The following is a 24,221-nucleotide window of genomic DNA, read 5'->3' as shown; positions in this document are numbered from 1 at the left end:
CTTTCTCAGTTCGTCATAACAGTCAGTTCACTCTTACTTTTATAGAAACACATTGTCCTCTGGGATCATCTATGGGAATTCTGTGGCTTGAACTGGACAGTGTCTAACCTGTGTATCACACACAGACGTCACAGTCACCTGCCTCCTGCCCTGCTGTCCTGCGCTCTTGGTTACCCACCCACCCTCACTGGGGACACCAGCCACCTCTCTCTCCATGTAATCAGTGCCTTTGCTTATTCACTTATTCCAACAGGAAGGGTACACTGAATACCCACTATTCGAGGCAATAGGGATAGAGCTGGGAACCCTCAGGCAATGCCGGTGTAGAGATGACAATTCGTTAGATGTTGGGCAGTGAGGGGGCCAAGGAGATGCACGAAGTGGGGAGGGAGAACATGCCGGGCTGGGGGGGACCATTGCAACTTTACCCGGGGCCTTGGGAAGGCCTTGCCATGGTGACATGTGAATAAAGACCTACGGGAAGTGAAGAGGGGAGCCATATGCACTCATCAGGGAACAGCAAGCGCGGGGACCCTGATGGGAACACGTCTGGCCTAGAAGAGGAGCAGGGGAGGGGCATGGCCCCATGGGGGGAGGGAACGCAGGGAGGCCGGCAGGAGAAAGGGAGCAGAGGCTGGAGGGGGATGGAGGCCATGTGGGGTTTTAGGGCTTTTTAAGGATTTTGACTTCTGCTGGGTGAAATGAGAAGCTCTGGAGGCTTCTGAGCAGAGGTTTTAACCGGCCCTCTCTGCCGTCCAGAGAACACACTGAAGGCCGGGCGGGATGGGCGAGAGTCTCCTGATGAAGTGTGCCGGTGGCTAGGGCCACGGTCACAGTGGAGGCGGGGAGGCTGACCAGAGATGCTGAGAATTGGAGAGACCTGGACTCAGGGATGACTCCACTCCACGGCTCTCTGGATTGATCCAGTGGAAGAATAGAGCTGACATTTGCCAAGATGATTTGTGATTAAAATTCACTTACCAATCCTACTAATTTTATCTCCTAGGGGTTTCTAGAATCCTTTTCTTTCATTCTAATTTATCCACCCTTGGTTCTGATCTGGATTAGTGCAGCAGACCACAAACTGATCCCCTGTCTGCTAACTGCTCTCAAATCCAACCCTGGCACACGGCGAGCTATGCAAAATAAATGTCTGACAACATTCCCCCCAGACTCAAATTACCACTCACTCCTGTGCCCCACCTGCACCCTGCAGGGAAAATCCAAGACCCTCCCCACGGCTCACAAGACCGTCATCATCTGGCCTCTGTGTCTGTCCACTGTCATCCCCCAACCTGCCCTCCTTTGGAGGTCAGGCTGCAGGAGCACCGGCCACCGTGAGGTTGTCCTCGCCCCAACTCAAGAGCACTCTTGGCTGCTCCAGCCAGATCTCATCTCTGGGCCCTGCTGCTCTGTGGCCTCTGCCGCAATGACCTTCCTACCAGGTCTTCACCTGGCTACTACTACGGGCCCTTGGAGACACATCTGAGGCATCACTTCCTTCAGGAATTCTCTTTAATAGCGCCTTTACCCAAGGTGCTGTATCCTTCCTCTGTCCTAGCTTGTTGTGTGCCCCTGGACTGTGGGCTCACCACGTGCCTGGAGGGGCACTGCCCACACGACCTCTGGGTGCCCGAGGGTGGGGTCCAGTCTCAGTCATCTCTGTATGCAGGACCCCCAGACTTTGTACTTGGCACAAAGTCAGGGCTCAATGAAGAACTGAGAAGGGAATGAATCCAGGGAGACTGTCTGGATCACAATTCTGAGAAGAAACATATATTTGATTCTGATAATTTCCCATTCTGTAATGATAAAAGCAACACATTATTCAAGTTGAGAAAACAAGCACCTATAAAATATGTCTTTTGAGAATATGTTTTTGCTGACCACCTCGTCCAAGAAGTGTCAAAGAATCTCCCCGTATACTTTAAAAGTGTGCAGTCATTGGAATTCTATTTTTATAGTTGCTTACATGTCGGTTTCTAAGTGTTTCTATAGTGTATGAATGTGTACGTTTATGTACTTGTGAGAGAGATAGAGGGAGGGGGAGAGGGAGGAGGAGAGGGAAGGGCAGGAAAAGAGGGAAAGGGAGGGAGAGACAGAGAGACAGACCTCTTCCCTAATGTCCACATTCTTTGAGGGCAGGGACATTCATTAATTACCTTTATTCTTCTCTGGCTAACTTGGGGGTCTACGGAGAGGCAACTCTCAAAAAATGTTATAAACGACAAGGGGAATATCTTTCTCTTATGGAGGGAAATTTTAATGAAGTAGCTGCTAAGTGAATTGAAACAACTGAGACTCAAGCCTGTCCTCCCTGCCCCCCTCCAGGAAGCAGAAGCGCCAAAGGTCTGCCTGTGAGTCAGACCAGCACCGGAAGGTCCCTGGGCCAAAGCACTGCGGCCCCTCAGCTGCTGACCTGGCAGAAAGGACCCAGTCCTCCGCTGTAGCAGGACAGCAGTCAGGACAGTACCGGTGGACACATGCACACATACATGCGTACTCATATACAGGCACGCGGCTTAGAGAGGAGTATTCTTCTTGCTGCATCTACGTTCTGCTTTACTTTGTTGCACAAATCTGGGTAATGGGAGAAACTCTCCAAAACTTAATAATTCAGAAGGGTCTAGCTGAGGACATAAGAAAAACCCAGGGTGAAGACAAAGAGACAGAAAAAAGAGTCAGAGAGGCTCATGAAGAGACACCACCCCCTCTGAGGGATCGAACGAAGATTTTAGAAACTTCCCCTCACTTTTCAGACACTGAACTTGTTCTTTGAAAAAAACAGAACTCTGAGACTGAACCACAGGGAACTTAGGGTATATTCAGTTTAGGCTCTAGAGGAGACAGGGCCCAGGAAGTAAAGGTATATGCTTCATAATTAGTATTCTTAAGGATTTGTGCCTGTTTTTTTTTTTTCTGGTTCGTTCTTTTGTGATTAAAGGACAATGTCTCTCTTTATTCCAACAAGATTGTGAAACACGACAGGTTCTATGAGGTCGTTTAACAAAGCCCTTGCAGTGATGATGAAGTGGAGGTGACACAGCAGGGTCCAGAGCCAGAAACTTACCAATAAGTGGATGGTTCTTCTTCCCGAGGGCGGAGCTGCCAGGTGAGAAATGGTGAATTCTGGGAGCTAGCTGCCTTCCAAGAGGCCCTCGTGATTTTTTCATTGGAGTTAAATTCACAAGAGAAACTGGGCACATTCTTAGGATTCTAGCCTACTTGGCAGAAAGAGCTAGAAGACAGTGTCCAACAGTAGGGGCATGAATTGGCTCCCTACCAGAGGGAACAAGAACCAAGAAGCATGCGTGGACCAGGGGGTGAGGACAGGGGGCAGGCGAAGGTCCTGACTAAGGAAAAGAGGACAGCAGAAAACGCACGCGAAGCAGTAGCAGTGGTTAACAGAGACTGTCAGAAGTCTAGTGAAGGAGAGAGACAGTCCTTCGAGATTAAAACAAAGTTTCTTAGAGGAAGTAACTCAAGCAGGGCTTAGGAAGAGTGATGGAGGTGGAGATGGCCATGGAATTCAGGGACGGGAACCACTAACCCAGCATTCTGGGAAGTTCCAAGTTAAAGCAGGCTTGAGCCTGAATTGCAGATACACGGCTTCCTCGTGAACTCTGCAGGGCAGGGTTCAACCCGGCATCCTGGCTTTTCTCATTTCCCAACTTTGGAGGATCTGGGAAGTGAAAGAAACTGTAGGCTGAGGCTGTGAGATCCAGATACAGACAAAAGTGTGAATAGCCCTTATGTCCCAGTGAGGTGATGATGGCTTAGCCTCAAGAACACAAGCTGCATTTTGAGGGGACACGACCGTTCAGCCCCAGGCGCAAACTCCAACCACGAAGCAACTTTTGTGGGCACAGAGAGCCCATTGCCCCGCATCTCTGTGAAGGGACTCAATCGTCACTCTTGTTGTTCTGACCCAGGCAAAAGACTTCCACTCCATGGAGGCCTCCTGTTAGCAGGGCGTAGACCAGCTCTCCCGTGAGGACTCGTATGTGGTTCAATCCCTACTGATGTGCCAGATGGTTTAGAGGCTAAGCCGCCCCACACAGAGCCTGATTATGCAGTCCCCGTCCTCCCCGTTCAAATCCCTCAGGAGCAATAGACGATGCTTTGAGCAAGTTACTTAACCCCTCTCGATCCCAGTTTCTCATCTGCAAATAGGGTATCAATACATCTACACCTAATAAACATACATCGGACTGGCTCTTAAGTTTCTAATGATTCTTTCAATGGTCATGTCACCCTTCTCACCCCTTCTTTTGAAGAAACACTTGTTTCCCACACCCCCCAGCCTAAGGTGTGGTCTGAATAGAAATGGCATTTTTTATGACCTTTCTTTGCTAATCAGGCATAGTGTTCAGTCTAAGAGTAGGCACTCGATACAAGACAAGCCAATGTCCTCACTAAGAAATTTCTAAGAGCTGGGGGTAGGGGAGAGGAACCTTTTACTCTGAAGGTAAAGATGTGAGGGTGTAAGTCAGGGGCTGCCAGACTTCTTTGCCTTCACTGTGTCATAAAAGCTGGGGTGTAGTAGGTCAGAGGGAAGCTAACATGAAGAGTAGACCAGAGATGAGAGAGAGGGGGGAGAGGGGGGGGGGAGGGAGAGAGAGGGGGGAGGGAGGGGGGGGAGAGAGAGAGAGAGGGGGGAGAGAGAGAGAGAGGGGGGAGAGAGAGAGAGAGGGGGGAGGGGGAGAGAGAGGGGGGAGAGAGGGGGGAGAGAGGGGGGAGAGAGGGGGGAGAGAGAGGGGGGAGAGGGAGAGGGGGGAGAGGGGGGGGAGAGAGAGAGAAGGGGGAGGGGGGAGAGAGAGAGAGGGGGGAGAGAGGGGGGGAGGAAAAGAAGAGAGGAGGGGAGGGAGGAAGGAAAGGGGGAGAGGAAGGCAGAGAGGGAAGGGGAGGGGAAGAGGAGGGGGAGGAGAGAGAAGGAGAGGGAATGAAAGAGAGTCCTGACAATGCTTATGTCCCTGGTTCTGGCCACTGTGATCCTGGGATCTGCCCTGATTGTTTGATTCTATTAGCTCCTTGTGTTAAACGCGTCTTTTTACTTAAGTCTATTTCTTTTTTTTAATATTTATTTATTTATTTATTATTTATTTTGGCTGCACCGGGTCTTGAGCCATTCGGGATCTTTAGTTGAGGCATGCGGTCTTCTTAGTTGCGGCATGCGGACTTCTTAGTAGTGGCATGTGGCATCTAGTTCCCTGACCAGGGATCAAAGCTGGGCCCCCTGAATTGGGAGCTCAGAATCTTACCCACTGCACCACCAGGGAAGCACTTAAGTCCCACTTAAATCTGCTGCTTACAGCCCAAAGTCCTGACTACCTGGCTGGGTAGTTCTAAGCATTAAATTATGTAACACGTGTTAAATGCTTGTAATATCGGTTAGCCTGCAGTGTAAACAAGCCAAAAATGGTAGTAATTTCATGCTCCCTGCCCATCTTTGTGGGAAGCTGTCGAGCATGGTGCCTCGGTGCGTGACTCTGGACACCAACTTCTTGGGTTCCAAACCCCAGATCTACCTCTTAGTGTCATGTGGCCTTGGATGAGTTATTTCTCTGTGTCTCAGTGTGTGGAGCGGAGGTTGTGGTGAGGCTTGAACAGCTGGCACTGCCAGGTCCTTGGACTGCTAACTATTATTACCGTCCTCAACTAAACTATGAGTGTCCATGGCCACCTCCCCTAGTAACGAGGATCAGAACCCTCTTAAAGGCAGGGTCTCCGTCTTCAAACTGGCATATCGGAGGTCACATATAAAATATACAGCGGGCTCTCATAAATGTTAATAAATGACTAAAAGAATGTTCTTTGATAACATGCTCCTTAGCAGTTGAATGTGGGTGAGTTTCTCTCTGAGGTTAGATCACTCGCAAGGGCAGGTGACAGGCCCTGTACTGGAGACAAGGCAGGGACCGTACATCTACCCTTTGCCTGATTTCAGGTCTTGTCTGAAGAGCAAAAAGGGACGCACCAATGCCATGTCTGAGCCCTCGTCCCTTTGCCTTCCTGAAGTTTCTCAGGAGCAGACGGAATTGCTGTGTGGCAATGACAGAGCCGCTTTGTCCCAAACCCCGTAGCACTGGCCTTTGGACGCCAAGTGGAGCTCCTCTTAGATTTGTCTCCAGAAGGCGCTTTGTGAAATGCTGAGTCCCTTTGAGATGACAGTCATGTGAGACCCTCGGGTGATCTTATCCTGCAGGGTGGTTCTGAGCTTACCTCCTGGTCCGCTGGGGACCAGCAGTCATGGCAGCTCAGAACAGCTGCAGCCTCTGAAGGAAGATGAAAACCTCTCCCTGGACGCACCGCCTTAGGTGCCATCAACGCACGTGGCGTCTGGCTTCAGCGGGCTTCATCTAATGTGATAACACTCATGATAATAAATATCGTTAAAAATAAAAGTCACTCCGGGGATTGAGAATCACTGGGACAGGTGTTCGGAATGAGAAGAGTGCAGTAACTGGGTAACTTGCTCATTATCGGAAATGCCGTTTAAAATCTATTGCGTTAAAAAAAACAATACTTCAGCTGCTCTCTAGCCTTCCAAAGTCATTAGTTGGTGTTCTTTATCTGTTTGTTTTCCTCACTGAAGTGAGGTTTTTAATGTCACAGGAGAACTAACTTGGCTCCGTGACAGCGTTTCAGGGTGAATGATGGAGCCCTGGAGGCTCACACATCACGCTGCGCGATGCGTCTCCTCCTTGGAGCTCAGGGTCCCCGCGGTGGAGAAACAGGGATGGCGCAGGGCGGGGCACGGGGGGGAGAGAGCTGGGACCATTCCTGATTGACAACCAGCCCAGTGGGGTTGTGGGCAGGGCCAATGCTTCCTCCAGACCCCCCAGTCAGGCCATTAAAGGACTGAGTGGCGTGGGGGGGGAGAGAGGGCAGGGCTTTGTGTCCCACCCTCAGTCGGTTCTCTCTGACATGCAGGAGTTGCAAAGCAGTAATGACACTGTTTCAGATCATACCCACCTCTGGCATTTTCCAAGTGCCTCATCCATCTTTATCGTAATCAGGAAAAAAATATCACAACAGCAGTGGTCCCATGCTGGAAAATGGAACTACCGAGGCCCCCAAAGAAGCAATAAGCTCCCGATGTCACGTAGAAAGTCTCCATTTGCACTTGAAGCTGGTTTTGAAACATGCATTCACAATCTTTTGTAAACACTAGTTCCAAATTCTACATATATTATCCATGATTTGAATTTCAAAAAGGTGCTGTTTGCTCTTGTCTGTTGTAGGAGTCCTCACCACGCCACAATGCATGTGGGAAATTGCATTGGAGACCTTGCTCTGGTCTAGAAGATTTGTTTACCTTCTGAAGGGACAACATCTTGTGTTCCTGTTGAATTTCATCTTCAGAGGCAGCATCTTATAGGATTTTTCTGAGTATCAAGAGAAAATCTATCCATGCATAGGGAACCACATACAGGCATACCTCATTTTACTGTGCTTTACGGAAATTGCAATTTTTACAAATTGAAGGTTTGTGGCAGCCCTGCGTTGAGCAAATGTATTGCAACATTTTTCCAACATTTGCTCACTTCGTGTCTGTGTCACATTTTGATAATTCTCACAATATTTCAAATGCTTTCATTTTGATTAGATTTGTTACGGTGATCTGTGATCAGTGATCTTTGATGTTACTATTGTATTGTTTGGGAGCGCCACAAACTACACCCAAATAAGATGGTAAACTTAATCCACAAATATGTGTGTCTGACTGCTCCTTACTGGCCATTCCCCCCTCTCTCTCCTTCTCCTCAGGCCTCCCTATTCCCTGAGATACAACAATATTGAAATTGGGCCAATTAACCTATAATGAATGAATGTTCAAGTGAAAGGAAGAGTCACACGTCTCTCTTTAAATCAAAAGCTAGAAATGTTTAAGCTTAGTGGGGAAGGCATGTTAAAAGCTGAGATGGGCTGAAAGCTGGGTCTCTTGCACCAAGCAGTTAGCCAAGTTGGAAAGGCAAAGGAAAAGTTCTTGAAGGAAATTAAAAGTGCTACTCCAGTGAACACACGAATGATAAGAGAGTCAAACAGCTTTATTGCTGATACAGAGAAAGTTTTAGGGGTCTGGCTAGAAGACCCTTAAGCCAGGCCCTTTCCGTTAAGCCGAATCCTAATCCAGAGCAAGGCCCTGACTCTCTTCAATTCTATGAAGGCTGAGAGAGGTGAGGAAGCTGCAGAAGAAGAGTTTGAAGTTAGCAAAGGTTGATTCATGGGATTTAAGGAAAGAAGCCATCTCCATAACATAAAGTGCAAGGTGAAGCAGCAAGTGCTGATGTAGAAGCTGCAACAAGTTACCCAGAAGATCTAGTTAAGATAATTAACAAAGGAGGCTACACTAAACAACAGATTTTCAATGTAGATGAAACAGCCTTATATTGGAAGAAGATTCCATCTAGGACTTTCATAGCTAGAGAGGAGAAGTCAATACCTAGCTTATCAATATTAAAATATCAATATTAACAGGAGTTTGGAAGAAGTGGATTCCAACCCTCATGGATGACTTCAAGGGATTCAAGACCTCAGTGGAGGAAAGTAACTGCAGACGTGGTAGAAATAGCAAGAGAACTAGAATTAGAAGTGGAGCCTGAAAATGTGACTGAATTGCTGCAATGTCATGATAAAACTTTCAAGGATGAGGAGTTGCTTCTCATGGATGAGCAAAGAAAGTGGTTTCTTGAGATGGAATCTACTCCTAGTGAAGGTGCTGTGAAGATGGTGGAAATGACAACAGACGATTTAAAATATGACATAGACTTAGCTGATGAAGCATCATCAGGATTTTGAGGGGATTGACTTCCATTCTGAAAGAAGTTCTACCGTGGATAAAATGCTATCAAACAGCATTACATGCTACAGAGAAATCGTTTGTGAAAGAAAGAGTCAATTGAGGTGGCAAACTTCATTGTCTTATTTTAAGACATTGCCACCCCAGCCTTCAGCAGCCACCAGCCTGATCAGTAGGCAGCCATCCACACTGAGGCAAAACCCTCCACCAGCAAAAAGATTATGACCCACTGAAGACTCAGATAATGGTTAGCATTTTTAAAAATAAAGTATTTTTAAATTAAGGTATATGTACATTTCTTAGACATAAAGCTATTATACACTTTATAGAATGTAAACATAATGTTGACATGCACTGGAAAAAAAAAAACTTGTGTAACTTGCTTTATTGCAATAATTGCTTTATTGCAGTGGTCTGGAATGGAGCCTGCAATGTCTCTGAGGCATGGCTAGCAGGTATTTACTCCTATTTTAACCGTACGTAAAGTTGCCTAGGAAGTCTTGGACGAAAGCTTTACTTTTCCATTTCTAAAGGTAAATCCTTTGGAGTGATTTCCTGCTGAAGATACTCCTGGTGGGATTGGAGGAGTGGAGTGAGAAGCAGCTAAATATCTCCCCATCCTTCGAGGAGATAGGGTAGAGTAATTTACAACTCTACACTGAGGATAGGCACCCAGGAAATGTTGAAGGAGAGTACCTCTCATCCTACCGGGCTCTTGGGGAAAAGCATCACACTGAATGCTGGGAACAGAAAAGCTCAAAGAGGCAGAGTTCCTGCCCTCTGGAGATTCATAGGTGTTTGCCATGAGACAGCCTCAAGTCTAGAGATGCCACAAACAGGATCAGATACAGGCCAGGGAATGAGTTATAGGTTAGAAGCCCGGAAGCCTGGGTTCTACTCTCGCCTCAGCCCTTACACGCTCTTCCTCATCCTTCAAAATATAATGTTTCTTATGCCTCCTATGGAATAACGTTCTTGAAATTCTCCAGTCTGGATTGGGTCTCCTGTGTATTCCTCTTGTGACATTTAACAAAACTGTAATTAAATAGATCTGTGTGATTGTCTGTGTACAACTGACCTCCCCTAACAGGCTAGAAGCACCGGGAAGACCTGGATCATGTGTCTCTTGTACCGACTGCACTCCCAGACCTAGCAGAGTGGCCGGCATTGGATACTTGAGAATAAATGAGGAAGGAGAAGCAGCTTTGCTACTCTCCATCCTGAGCGATGCCAAAGCTGATACTTAACGTCAGAAAGCCAAAAACTGCTGAACCACAAAGAAAACTATTCAGCCCCCTTAATTCATCCCCTCAGTGGGAAACTTTGCCTTGAATGGAAGTGATTCCTTTACTGATGAGGCCACAGTGACAGAGGACAGTACAGAACACGTGGAAGGATGGTAACTACAGGTCTTTGGTGTTTGTCTTGCCTTGTATTTCAACCTTTCCCATTATTTTAGCTTATGGCCACCTATGGAGGAAGGGGCGGGGGTCTGGACATGCAAGGCCCACCCCACTTCTTCCTTTTCACAAAAGCCCTGCAAACAAGCCCGTGTCGAGATAGCCGGAGTGCATCTCATCATGGAGCAGCTTCTAGGCCCAGGAATTCCCAACTGGCTGCTGAATAGCGTCTCTGATATACCAAAGAGGTAAATTAAATGCATTAATCTCAGTGAGAGTCACCATTGAGGCATTCAGGGCTGCACAGAAATTTCCAACAATTGGCCTCATTTTGCTTCAGTAACAAATAAAAAAAAGGCGGGGGGAGAGTTTGGGTGGGTCTAGGAGGCTATTTTTCTGCTCTCCTCCTCCAGACAGGTAATCAAAATGAAGTTCCACATTGAGAATATGCACTTCATTTTATTCTGTACTTGAAAGCAAACACATTTGGCCCTTTCTCCTGTAATAAGACGAATCCCTTATCTGTCATTCATTGAAGAACATAAAGATGATGCCAGTGACACCAAGACCCTGTAAGTGTCTTTCCAGCCTCTTTGCAGCATAAAAAGGCAAATTCATTCTGGTTAAGATAGTTTTGTGCCGGGTACATGACATTCATTCTCTTAAACCCGTGGAAGCTGCAGCTATTTGGGTCGATTTATGCTTTTATTCTTATTTTTCAATCACTTTCTCTCTATTCGCAGGCCTGGGAATCCCCCTCCTCCCACTTCTTACACCAAGGTGGGCTACAGGTTTTATAGGAGTTGAAAAGAAAGTTCAGCACAAACCCAACCTCAAAATGCCTGATTTGGGCTCATTTTTCAGGATTTAACAAGGAACCTGGATGGTGGGACAGAGGACAAGCCTCACAGCCAGAGGAGCCCGGCTCAGGCTGTGGGTGTGCTGGGGGACTTCAGCTGAGTCGGTTCATACTAAGTACCAATGACCCATCCTGACTTCATTATCCCATTTAAGCCTCAAGACAACTCAGTGGATGCACTATTCCAAATTTCACTTCGTATTTGAGGAAGCAGTCTCAGGGGATTCAGGTAGTCGTGTTTGGGCCCACGGCTGGTAAACGAAGGACCCAACACTGGGACCCAGGTCAACTGAGTTCTTAGCTATTTCATGCTGCCCCAGGGTCCAAATGACCCTGTTAGAGATTTGGTTTTCTTCTTGCTGATCTCTAATGATGCCTCCCTCTTAGGAGTTTTGGGTAGAATCAACTCAGAAATACAAGTGCATTGCAAATTATAAAAAGAATATGAAAGGAAGGTATTACTATTTTATTGTTAACAAGATAATACTGTATTGGATTTAGCCAACCCCCATATTGAGAAACATCCTACAGACAGATAACGTTTTAACTGTTTTCTCAGGAAATAGAGACAGAATATACTCCTGTGGGTATGGATGTGCTTTCCCTGAAAAGAATTTATGCGACACAATGAGAGTCTGTCTGGGAAGAGACTTAATCCTGAGGCAGAAATTTAGGACTCTGGGATGTAGGGAAGAGTATAAAACAAGGGCTGGTGGGGAAATTTCTCTCTGTAGAGGCAGTGGTCAGTTTGTTCTGAACCCACAGGGTAGACAGGCTGGAAGCTATTAAATTGGGCTGGTGTGAGCTTCTTTAGATCCCAGGGTTACTCCTGGCCATCAGTGCCCTGCCCATCTCCCCTCGGCTCTCAACATTCCACACCCGCCCCTAGAACCCCTTCACAGTCACCTGCGGCTCTCCACCTGAGGACTTTCTCTCAGGCCATTTGAGAGAGCGTCTTCCTACAAACATCAAGGAGTTAATGCTCCCAGGAGAAGTCCTGAGCGACGGTGGGTGAGAACTGGAGGATAAACACGGCAGCTTCTTCACTCCTGGGTGGGACAGCTGAGAATGCTCCCTGCGGTCTCCCAGAGGTCTTCACGGCGATGTCCTGCTTGATAACACGCCCCTTCTCCAGGTCGTCTTGTTCCTGTCTTACTTCTCACTCCTCATCCAGAGCTTCCTGAGTTCACTTCCTACGTACAGAATTTGCACTTAAATGCTGGAGAAGCCCAACCTAAGACGTAGACTGAGAGGGCTATTCCTACACTTGTGGGAAAGCCGCAGAAAGAAGTGTGATGATTTGCTCCCCGAACCAGCACTGAGAAGACTTTGGGAACAGTAGGGTGGTCGCTTAGGGCAGGCTGTTAGGAAGAAGTCACACTGCACCTTTGTTTTCTGCTGCTGGCAACTGGCAAGAGGCAACCTCCTGTAGAAACCGTCATCCAAGACCAGGGTTCTGGGGCCCACAGGTGGTAAGAGTGTATCTCTCCCAGTGATCAGAGACTTCATGTAGCCCTGACCATTCAGCAGTGGATGGTCTTTCCAGGAGGGGGTACCCGGAGGGACAGAGGAGAAAGCTGAATTCCTTCTAAATTGGGAATATGTATTCTCAAATCTATTCTTTTGGGTGGCACCAGTGTGATCTGTCTATATTTGTTCCCCAATATTATGCAACAAGATATAAAGGATTATCAATAATTTTAATAAAGTAGCTTTTAAAAAAATCTCATACTTACTAATTTCATGAAATGGCTCTTTATTCAAAGTTAGAAAAAAAAAGAGAGCTTATGAATAAGTTTGGGGGAGAGCAGAATCATGGCTCTGAAAAGTGACATTCTTCCAAAGCCTTGCTTCTCACCAACGCTGGTGCTCTGAAGAGGAGCTGCAGCACTTGGATTTTAATTCCGTCCCTTAATAAATGAATTATGCAATTAGTTGATATACAATTAACTGGATTCACAACGCATGTAGAGCTAACTGGGTCAGCCTGCATCTGTATGACTGTAATGTGCCTAAATGAATACGCCATCAAAGGACACACAGTGGAATGGGGAATCAGATTCGTCTGAGGCAGGAATCATGCCTGCCAGCTGCCGAAGGTACTGCAGATAAAGCCTTGGCTGGAGTTGGCAGGAGAAACAAAAGCCCACAATGCGGGACCCCAAGTGGCATCGTCTCTGCTGTAGCAGCATTGTTCTCCCCAGATGAGCCTGGACGGAGATCAGTAAATCCCAAATCCTTCTAGACGGAAAGGAAGAGCGATTGGGCTTGGATTGGGATCTGTCAATCCATCACCAGCCAACAGTGGTTCTGACAACGTGAGATGAAAACCTCGTAGTGCAGCAGCGTCCCTGGGACCGGCAGTTGTAACTGACCCAGGTGCAAAGTCAATCAAAACACTCAATCCTGTGATATCTAATTCCAGCTGGAAAGTGTAAGCCAACGAAATGTTCAGCTGTGCTTTGTGGGTGTGACCAATCAATCCATGTCCAAGGATTTGTCTTACAGTCAAGGTTTTTGGTGATCAAATCGAGGTTGGTATCAGAAGCTCACGGTGATCTACGACTATGAAGTGTGTGCCTGTGTGTCTTCTGTAGGGAGAGACGAAAATTAAGGGAGTGTCTACGTTGAATTTACTTAATTTTGTTTTTGCATCCTTCAAAGATGTTTTGGGATGCCCGGGCCTTTCTAAATCAGAATCTGTACTTTAGCAAGGTCCTCGTGGGATTCACTGTGCAGTCTGGTTCGGCCTGAGAAGTGTGACTGTAGGGCACTCCGTGTTCACAGGAAGTGTCATTGCCATAAAATAGGACATTAAGAGCTCTTCTTGTGTGCGGAGGCCCTGCGAAATCTGAGCAGTCATACTTGGTATGAGATCACTGGCATCACCATGTACGGCACCACCCCTGGACTCACAGTGTACTGAGTGCGGGCCCTGGTCTGGGCTTCACCGCTGATTTGCTGCCTAAAGCACCTCACCTCCCAGTGTCTGTTTCCTTCTTTATTTGCAATGAGAAAGTTGGGCCAGACGGCTAGTCCCCAGTTTGCATCACCTCCATCTCTGAACATGGTAATGAAGGGAGGAAGAACAGCAGGGTAGGTCAGAGAACGGGAGAGAAATCCGCTGGTCCTTGGGTCAGATCGAGGGTCAGCCCTAGGGTGTGGCACTGAGAAATGGATTTAATCTTTCTAAGCTTCACTTTCTTCGATTATAAATCGGGCACATTTTAAGCGTCCAGTTGCATGGATGTCGACAAATGTAGTCCATGTAACTCAAACCCAGTCAAGACACAAAGGGTCTCCATCACCCCCTGCCCTCTCTTACCCACCATGCCGTTCTGGCACCCACAGTACACAGAGAGGGTTGGGTGGTAGAAATGTTCTCCGTTTTCATTGGAGTGGTAGTCACTCGGGGACACAGTTCTCAGAATCATTGAACTGTGCTCTTAAACTGGGCCTGCTTTATTGTATGTCATTTACTCCTTAATAAAGTTGATTTAAAAAGAAAATAACAAAGCACCCTGGAGGGTAAAGGAGTTCTTCAGCTCTCTTCCCAAAAGCAGGTTTCGCAGCATGATTCCTAGCACACAAACCCAAAGAGCGGGGTAGCAGGAAGAGGTGAATTGAAGCTTTGGCACTTAGAATGGGTATTCATGACAAAGCCACTGGATCCATCCTATGGGTGACCTTCGGGGACTACTGAGTGCTTCGTGTGTCATTATATTTGGCCTAAGGGTAGTAAGGTACATCTTCTCCCATGACCTGTGAATGAAACCACTCTCCCCCTCCTGCGGTGACCCCTCCTGGGACAGAGGCATCACGAGTCTCCAGAAGAGATGGACAAAGGCACGACCTTGGCCTCCCTCACAGACCTGACCACAGTCCTGTAGCCACCGCAGAGGGAAAAGGAGACGGGAGACAGACCTCCCTGTACAATCGCCCAGAGTGCAGAGATTTCACTTCAGAACAAAACTGCTCAGACACACAAAAACAGCTACAGATGTAACCCCGAGTGTCAAATGTAAAGAAGTGAGCAAATTGCTAAAATGAGTTGAAACACAGTCTCAGGACTTCTTACCACAAGCTGTTGGTCTCTGACCTGGGTTTACGATCGGAGCCAATTAGCAGGTGCTACCTTAAAATTATGGAGCGGAAAGGGCACCTAGGAGACCATCTAGTCAAGCAATTTCAAAGTATTTTTAGCCCCCAAATGTTTCCTGCAAACCAAATCTTACACAGGAATGTAAACCAACAAAAGAGAGAAGAGCGTAAGTAATCTAGAGGAAGCCGAGGTGCGGGTTCCAGGGTCCCAGCCCCCTCCATCCCTGCGACGGCCTCTCAGGGACATAGCCCTACAAGCATGGGACCTGGTCCAATGCCCTTATTCGACCGATTAGGAAACTGAGGCCCTAGATGCTAAGGCTCTGCCCTCAGGCTGCGACAGAGGCCGGTCTAGAGAGATCCCGACAGCCAGGAAAAAAGGCATTTTCCGTTGTACAGAGCTGCCTCAACCAATACCAAAGAAACGTGTTTGCTCCACCCTGAGCCACTCCTCGGAGCATCCTGAGAATTCTGGGCTCAAGTCTGCTGCCTCGGATTAGCTTAGCTGCCACGGCCTCCCTTCTGGGGTCAGTGCGCGGATTATGGAATCCTGCGCCCCCCGGGGCTGGGAGGGAACGTGCCCTTGCAGCTCAGGAGGAAAGGGGGCCTGGGATAGGAGAGAAAGAAAGAAGAAGGAAGAAGAAGAAGGAGCGCTCCTGGGTGGGAAGTGTGCCTGGCCCAGGGTGGGGGGAGGGATGGCAGAGATACACAGGGGTGGGGTGGAGCGGGAGTACGACATCCACGGTGTCTCGTGTCCCAGCACAACCTGGAGGACTGTCGTCCTCCCCCATCTCTCCCCGCTACGCTCAATATTCCAGTAAACCACTAACACCTAGAACCCAGGGGCCCCCAGGGTTGGGTGAGAGCCACAATCACATCTTCTTCATTTCCCAGGGAGCACCTTTGAAAGGCTTCTCCAAGAGCGAGCTCTCAGGTCAGTGGGGACCGAGCCAGGAGGTGCCCCAAGCTGGCGCCTCCCCTGGACGCTCGGCCTAACTGGGAAACATGGTGATTCTGCCACTTAAACCCGGGGGCCTCCCATCACCCAGGGGCCACTGATCCACCTGGCTCTCTCCCAAAAACCACACTGGGGAGCAGGAAGCTAGATTATGTTCCCTTTAGAGCTGGGCTCACGGCCCTGTCGACAGTCTGAGACCAAAGCTCCTGCCACCTGCCATCCCTGATCCTTGTTCAACTCTCAGGTAGGTCCCACGTGCTCTGGAAGGAAGAACAGATTGTTCTAAACAAGTATCCATCTGTTCCTGATGCACCAGTTCCTGGGGTGGTGATTGACGTGTCCCGGTGTTTGAACCCTGGGAGATGCTAAACTGCTCCCACGCAGATGCCTTTGGTCTGGGTGCTACCCGCTCTGTACCCCAATCTCCACCCAAAAGCCCCCCAGCCTGCTAACACCGGGTTTTGTCTCTGCGGTCGGCTTCCCCTGGCAATGAGCTGAGAAGCAAAATGGACCCAAAATGGTCCTCTGAATTGCTGAACAAGCCTGCCTTACTGTCAGAGAGGGCTTTGGGGCCCGTGGAGAGCCGAATCCTCAAGCTTTTTAAAAATCATGATCCTGGGGGCTAGCTGGGACCAACAGCTAACGAACATGGAGGAAGTTCCCCAAAGATATTTCAAGATGGGCTCGTCATGTTCTGAGAAGCTGGATTCACCCAAGAGTGGAATCAGCTGGGTCTCCATCCTCAACATCGTCATGACTAAACGAGCTGGTTGATGGCAGCAGTGGTGGAAGCAGAGAAAGCCCACGTCTCTAGACGTGATGTCCAACATGACAGCCGGGGCCACCTGTGACCAGGGGCTGCTGCCCTGGGTGGCACGGACTAAAGTACCCCTCTATCCCTGCCGAGGGTTCTATTGGGCGGTGCTGCTCTAGACCTTTTATTTAGTAACTGATTTGTCTGCCATCAAATATTTGAGTCCCGACCAGCTAGGCGCCAGCATGCTAGGCATTAGGTCAGGTTCTCCAACCACAGGGTCTAACGGGGGAGGCTGGAGAGGGTGTCAGAGACGTGATGGCTTCCCTGACCTCAAAGGTGGAGCCGTGGGTCCTGGTGGAGAGGGGGTGGGGAGGCAGGAGTCCTCCCAGGAGGAAGCGCGGGTCCTGGCGGAGAGGGGGTGGGGGGGCAGGAGTCCTCCCAGGAGGAAGCGCGGGTCCCGGCGGAGAGGGGGTGGGGGGGCAGGAGTCCTCCCAGGAGGAAGCGCGGGTCCCGGCGGAGAGGGGGTGGGGGGGCAGGAGTCCTCCCAGGAGGAAGCGCGGGTCCCGGCGGAGAGGGGGTGGGGGGGCAGGAGTCCTCCCAGGAGGAAGCGCGGGTCCCGGCGGAGAGGGGGTGGGGGGGCAGGAGTCCTCCCAGGAAGAAGCGCAGCATCTGCAGAGTGGCAGCCGCCACCTCCCTCGGGGCCTCGGGGCCCCAGCTCCGCCCAGCCCAGCTCGGGAGCTGCGTCCCCTTACTGGGCCCCCTGCTTCTCCCTCCTGAGGGTGGCCTGGATGAGCCTCAGTTTCCTCCTTTGCAGGACGGGAGTGAGACCCATCGCACAGAATTATTTTAAGTAGCAAATCCAGTGCAGCGTAGGGGGGCGTGTAGCACAGTGTGGGACACGCGTTCAAAGCTCACACGTGCTAGCTCACGTTTCCCTTTGTCAGGCCAAGGCCGGAGGTCCTGAGGAAGCGCCGTCTCCTGGGCTCTCTGCCCGCCCCGGCTACAGAGGGCGCGCCCGGCCCCTGCCCGCCCGCCTGTGCCCAGCCAGCCTGCTGCCGTTCCCTGCAGCTATTTCCAGCCCACGGCCCGGCCGCTCTGCTCTTGCTGCCTTTGTCTCGCAGCAGGTGGTTCTCATTACCGCCCAGCGGGGTGGCGGCAGTGGACGTGCTGGCACGTGCCGCGTGAGTCTCTGGCCACGTGTCCCGTGCCTGGAGGCTGTGGGCCAGCTCCGCTAGTTGTGCGGCCTGGAATCTTCTCTGGGATGCAGCCGAGTGACGGGGAAAGGCCGTGGGCTTTAGGACCGCAGCCCGGATCCTTGGAGGCTCGGGTCCGTCTCTGTCGGCAGCTTCCCGCTGGGCAGGTTCCTCACTGTCTCTCGCTCCGGTCTCGGTCTCCTCGTCTGTTGAGTGGAGCCGGTTCAGCTCGCAGGCCCGTGGCGAGGAGTGAACAGGCACCGAGCGGAGCCCAGCACACCCGTCCCCCGCGGGTTGCTAACACAGGGATTCTCAGAGCTGGGGACACGGCAATGAGAAAACACACAGAAATCCCTCTCCTGGGCCAGACAGACAACGAGCACAGTCGAGAGGGGGCGGGGGAGTCGGCGAGGGGCTTGGGGAGAGGGCGGCCGCTGCAGCCTCCTCGCAAACTTAAGCAAAGGCTGAGGACGTGGGGGAGGTGAAGGGTTTTCTGCCAAAGCTATGAATTTTTCCAATCTGCATTCTTTCCCTGAGCCACAAGCTGTGCCCAGGAATGCTGTCTGAGAAAATGAATGGGCAGTGTGTCAGAAGCTGAGACTTTCTTGGCTGGCCCTGGCCGGCAGTTGGTGTCACCTTGCCCCAGGGTGGCTTCTGAGTGGCAGCAGAACAGAGGCTGTAGCTGAGCACACGCGCTGGCCTTCCTGGCCGGGGATCTGATCCCAGGACTCAGGCAACAAAAGGATGTCTGCATCATGGCGAGGAAATCTTAATGAGCGCTAGGAACGGAAACAGCGGGGGTGAGGTTTTAATTAGCGGAAGGGACAGCGAGGGTAGAGGGTCTGCCCGTTCTCATCATGACCCAGAGGCGGGTCGCCATTGGCCACGAGCATCCACCATCACTCACTTCTGGACCCGATGCCTTCACCACAAAGCCAGCTGGGTAGACGCCCTCCTCTCTCCCTCCCTCTCACCTCCGGGGCATCTGGTGCTTCTCTTTCCCTTGACATCCACACGCTCAGATCACAGCCTCTTCCCGGCACCCTTAGGCCCCATCAGCCCAGCCGATGGACCCTTCTCCTTCATCTTTTTTATCTCCAGCTCCCTCTCAACAAGCCCCAACCCCTCTTCCCTGCAGTCCATTCCTATGCGGAGGCCAGGCCCACAGCCTGTCACCCATTTATCAATGCATTCCAACTGTAACTCAGGTATTGATCTGTGTTTGTTGGGTTTTTCCTATAAACTCGGGCTGTAAAGGTTTCATTAGCCTGCCTCACAGTCATTACATCAAGTAATAGGAAACATCCATCTTCCCCAGGCTTCACTTCTGCACCCAATGGAGATCGGTTTGAAGAGTGTTAATCAAGCTATGAAAATCATTGGCAGCTCATTCCTTTATGATGAAAAAGCTGGTTTGCAGCGTCACTGGGCAGCAGAGTCCTGGCACCTTAGATACCTACAGCAATTATGGGCTGTGTGGCTTCCTGCTTAGGGATAATTTTTTTTTTATTTTTTGCCTCATGCCCATATGCAAATCTTATTCTTTGTTTTAGAGTGATTCTCTAAGTTGTGTGCAACTAGAAGACGACGCAGGCAAGGCTGGGCTTCTCTGCAGACCGTGGGCAGATGGAGGGTTGTTGGTCACTGCCGTGGATCTCTGCCACAGCCAGACCTGTGCAGCGGTGGGAAGGGAGTCCACCAAAGGGCGTTCTGGGTGCAACGGGAGCTCAGCTACAGCCGACTCATCCACCTGCTCCGCTCCGTCCACCCAGGAGCTGTTCTAGGGGCAGCTCAGTTCTTCAGAGACCGTTCTGGCTGCCCTGGCGTGAGTGGAGGCAGGGGCAGGGGGTGTGGAGAGATGAGAAACGGAGACCAGTGAGGAGGCCATCACAGTGCCCAGGTCAGGGGTGGAGGTGGCCAGGGCCAGGGCAGCGGGAGTAGGGATGCTGGGAAGGGCCAGGAAATGTGCTAGAAAACTTAGCGACACGTATCTAGTTCCACTACAGCTCTGTGAGATAAGAATTACCCACCCATTTTCCAGATGAGGAAACTGAGGTGCAAAGAATTTAAGAAACATCTCTGCTCGCAGAGTTTCCTAACCGGGCTTCTCTCCAGATTACAACTTGGGCGGTTCCTCTACAGCCATGATGGGAGTGTTCGTTTGATAGGAAGGGCTGGGAGGAGCTGATGAAGGACATAGCGCTAAATGTCTACTGTGAAAACAGCCCAGAACAATCTGAATCTCCTTAATCATTACCCATAGCTCACACATGGGTCTGCTCCCCACAAGTTTCCTGCATTCTTCTCTTTCTGACTTAAGCTGTATTGTTTATTGCTCAGGTCTTTGAAATACCTCAAACAGCAGAGGAAAGAGCTTCTACCCCCAGGCTGTCAGAGGGGGAGCCTGAAGCAGTACACAATAAGCATGGAAGTTTTTGGAAGTCACCTGTTTTATCTTAAAAATTTATGTGGATGTTGTACTCTGCTTCACTATGAGTTCATGTTTGTTTTAATGTTTAAAACCATTTTTTAAAAAAGTTGCAGTCAAGTACTACCACTTGAAGGCACAGGACAACAAAGGTTTACCTTCCTGAATCATCTATCATAATATCACAGGTACTTTGTATCGTCACTTACTCTGCGCCAGGTGCAGTTCTGAGCGTGTTACTTGAATGACTGCATGGTGAGGTTTCGTCATCTCCATCCCCAGATGAGGAGCTGCGTGCTCAGAGAAGGTGGTGACTTACCCAAGGACACACAGTACGTGGCAGAGTCAGGATTTGAACCGGATATATTTGTTCCAATACCTTGCAAGAGGCCACTGCTGATACCCCTGGGGTTTGGTAGCCCAGCTTGGAAAGTGGAACCGGGTGGTATCTGAAAGTTCATGCAGAAAAATGTCATGTTTACGGTTCAGGTGGACTGGCTCTAAAGCACACCCAGTCTTCAGTTCTGGGGCGTCTTGGGGAGGAGGGTGGCAGAGCGGAAGCTGAGAAGAGGAAGCTGATGCGGTTTTGGAACCGGCCACTGGAGGTTGGCCGACCTGTGCAAGGTCCCGCTAGGGCTCAGGGCAGTGGCTGGCTCCCGGGCTTCTGGACTTTCCGGGCAGAGGGGACCATCGACCTGCAGCAGGACCTGACTCGGTGCTGAGGAACTGCGGTCCATTTTCAGCCATTACTGGAGGGGGTTTGTAAGAAAAGAGCAGGCACAAAACCCAGTTAAGCAGCAGCTCCAAGAGGGACAGCGGTTCCTCCAGGTCTCCAGAGTGAACCGTGTGTAGGAAGCTGCAACTTGGTGGGCGCCGGAGGGCTGCAGGCCTGTCCGGAGTCCATCAATCACTCAAAGGTTTCTGCAGACCCTACCAGCCCACAGGTCTGAGCTTGCGGTGTCCTGCCTTCTCTAGCCTGGTGTGGCATAGGAGGGGAGGAGGGAAGAACGCGCTAACGTTAGGATGAATGTGTGGCTACAGCTGAGAGATGCTGAGACAGACAGCAACTGACATCACCTAAAATCCTGTCCTGTTTTACAGCAGAGAAGCGGTCTACACAGCCTTCCCTGTAACTGTCAAGGGTTAAAATCCTGTTCCCTGTGGTCTAGCCCTCCTGCAATTCTAATTTAAATTGCAGTGTGCTACTGTAGCAGTTCAATTCCTGATTACATTTCTGACAAGTGAAACAGCCCCAGACTAAGTCTCCAAATAATAGTGTTCATGTGTTAAATACCTTTTTTTAAGATAGAAAGAATCATGCCCTAAACCCATCACAGTTGGTCATCTTCCGTTTCTCCCAAAATTCTGAACTGTGTTCATGGGAGTGAAATAGGATCTGGACACGAGACAGAGGAGACCTTATTTAAGGGGTCTCCCTTTTTCTGATTGATCACTTGACATTTTCCCATCTCTCATTCCCTGCTCTCTTCCAGGCCAGGGAAAAATTCAGTTTGGGTCATTTTCACTCAATGTAACAAGAGGCCAAGATTCAGGCAAAGAAGGGAATGAGTTCATTTGCAAACTCAGGGCTAGAAGCACAGTCTCATTGCAAATCCAAAATCAGTTAAGCAGCAGGAAGCAAAGACTAAGGGTAAATTGTCAATAATCATCCTGGGAAAAAGGTTAATCTGGAGCTTCAGGGACCCTGCATGAGGACTGAGATCATTCAGGACCTGTTCAATACGGTAAAAGACAGCGATCTCCCAGGGAGACAGGGGCACCTGGTTCCTTAACGGATGGGGGAATGGTTGGAGGGAAGAGAAATGTCTAGTAAATCACGTATTACTATTCATTAATTAACATTTACTGAGTTCATCTCCTTTGCCAGATGCTGTACTAAGTATTTTGTGTATATTTTCATGTGATTTAAAACCTTAAAAGCTTGGGGGGAAGGAACTTTTTTCTGTTTTAAAAATAAGGAAAGTGAGACTCAAAAGATAAGTGAATGGCCCAAGATCACACAGCTAAGATATGCTGGAATTGGGACTTCAGCTCAGGTATATGTAACTTACAAATCCTTAAGTCTTAACCATCACTTTTTATTGTCTCTTTACACTACTGGTAATAACTTTGCTATTGTTGTCTTGAGTTGATAGTTAAACCTTAGATTATTTCTAATTTCGTATATGAGCAGCTTGGGTTTCCTACCTGGCTGTGACTTCCATCAGGAAAAGACAGTTTTATGCCCCTCTAGTAGTCCCCCAAATGAAAAAAAAAATGTTCTAAGTATAATAATTTGCTTTTCACAGTACTTTTAATCTTCAGAAAATTTCTGCATACGTATATTTCCTCACTGCATCCCTATGTGAAGTATTCTATTATTGTCTTTAGTTTTCAGGTAAGCAGAGACATGAGGATTTTACAATGCGCATCAGTTAGCCAGTGGGAGAAAAAGAACCGACCTCTTGCTCATTTTCCTTCTAGGCCAATGTTCTTTTATGTCAGGCACTGCTAACTGCCTTCCTAAAAGCCAGTTCTCCTTGCTAACAGACAGAACCTCACCCCACATTTGTTTAGGGGATCCTTTGATTTTAGGAAACATGAGCTCAGCCCCTAATCCAGAGGTGGACATTAATTCCATTTTAGTCAAAGAGATGTAAAAGGGAAGGGTTTTCCTCCTTGGTAAGAGAAATGCCCTGTGCTGCACCATGCTTCCTAACTGGAATGCAGGACTTGATTCTTGGTGCTGCTGCAGCCATGTTATGACATTGAGGAGATGAATAGAATTACATACAGGCTGAATTGAGCCCTAACATCACTGAGCTGCTGAACCAACATGAGCCACTGCCTACCACCATGTCTTTGTTATAACAAAATATAAAATAAACCTGTTACTTGTAACTGAGAGTTCCTCCTGATGCTACCTTCTACTACACCACTGAAATGGCACTCAGCTGAAGTGTGTTTGGAAGGAGACCTATAAACATGCTTTGTACAACACAGCCAGTAAACAAATTCACTACATGAATGCAAGTGTCAACATTATTGTTACCATTTTATTTTAAACGCTTGCTGGTATGATTTTGTATTTGCATTTGGATTCCTAGAACCCAAATTCCCCACCACAGAGAGTGAATATACTTTACTGAGAATAAAAGCTGCCCTGATCAATTGTTACTGAGTGAGGTGTTGGGCTTGTGACTTGAACTGTTACTGTAGGCAAGTCTTCCTTGGCCTCAGTTTCACTTTATACAAACACAGCAAAGTCCACTCTCTCTGCTCAGAGTTTAGTGTGAAGATGAAATAGAGACAGGAGAGGGAATTAGAGGAACAACAGGAAGGGGCATGCAGCGCTTGTTAAAATGATTACTGTGTTCCTGTGTTGTGTTTGGCATTTTCCCCATGAAGTATCATCAACTGAGGACCTTACAAGGTAAGTATCGTCCTCTCTGAATATTGAGGGACACAGCGGGTATGACCGGGAAAACTCAGATGTCTTGACTAATCCCACACCCACCAGGGATGCAAGGTGGGTATAAAATGTGGGATGGGGACAATGGTCCTTGTCACCTATAAGAGCTTCAGGATATCAAGCAGTCTGGGAGAACCTCTCTTAGGCCAGCGTACTAGGTCACAAGGAACAAAGTCAATGGAATTGACTTCTTGGGTTGACCAAATGGGAGTTGTCTAATCCTGATGGTGACAGCGTGTTGAATTATAGG

General features: G+C 49.0%; 1 long non-coding RNA gene across 2 annotated transcripts in view; it reads right to left on the bottom strand.

Moving 5' to 3' along the window:
- LOC309606252 overlaps nt 1–24,221 on the bottom strand; it is a 371,740-nt gene that overhangs the window by 23,144 nt on the left and 324,375 nt on the right. Inside the window, exon 7 of one of the 2 annotated variants that reach the window (XR_014231717.1) lies at nt 20,879–21,248. This is a non-coding gene — a long non-coding RNA (uncharacterized lncRNA). Of the gene's footprint in view, nt 1–12,236; nt 12,256–20,878; nt 21,249–24,221 lie in introns of those variants that run through there. The other variant, XR_014231716.1, reaches the window with a different exon arrangement.

This window comes from Balaenoptera borealis (assembly GCF_965194805.1).
Source record: "Balaenoptera borealis genome assembly, chromosome: 11".
In the NCBI taxonomy this organism is placed as follows: domain Eukaryota; kingdom Metazoa; phylum Chordata; class Mammalia; order Artiodactyla; family Balaenopteridae; genus Balaenoptera; species Balaenoptera borealis.
The sequence above is the reverse complement of the archived record's forward strand: the minus strand, read 5'-3'. Positions and strand labels throughout refer to the sequence as shown.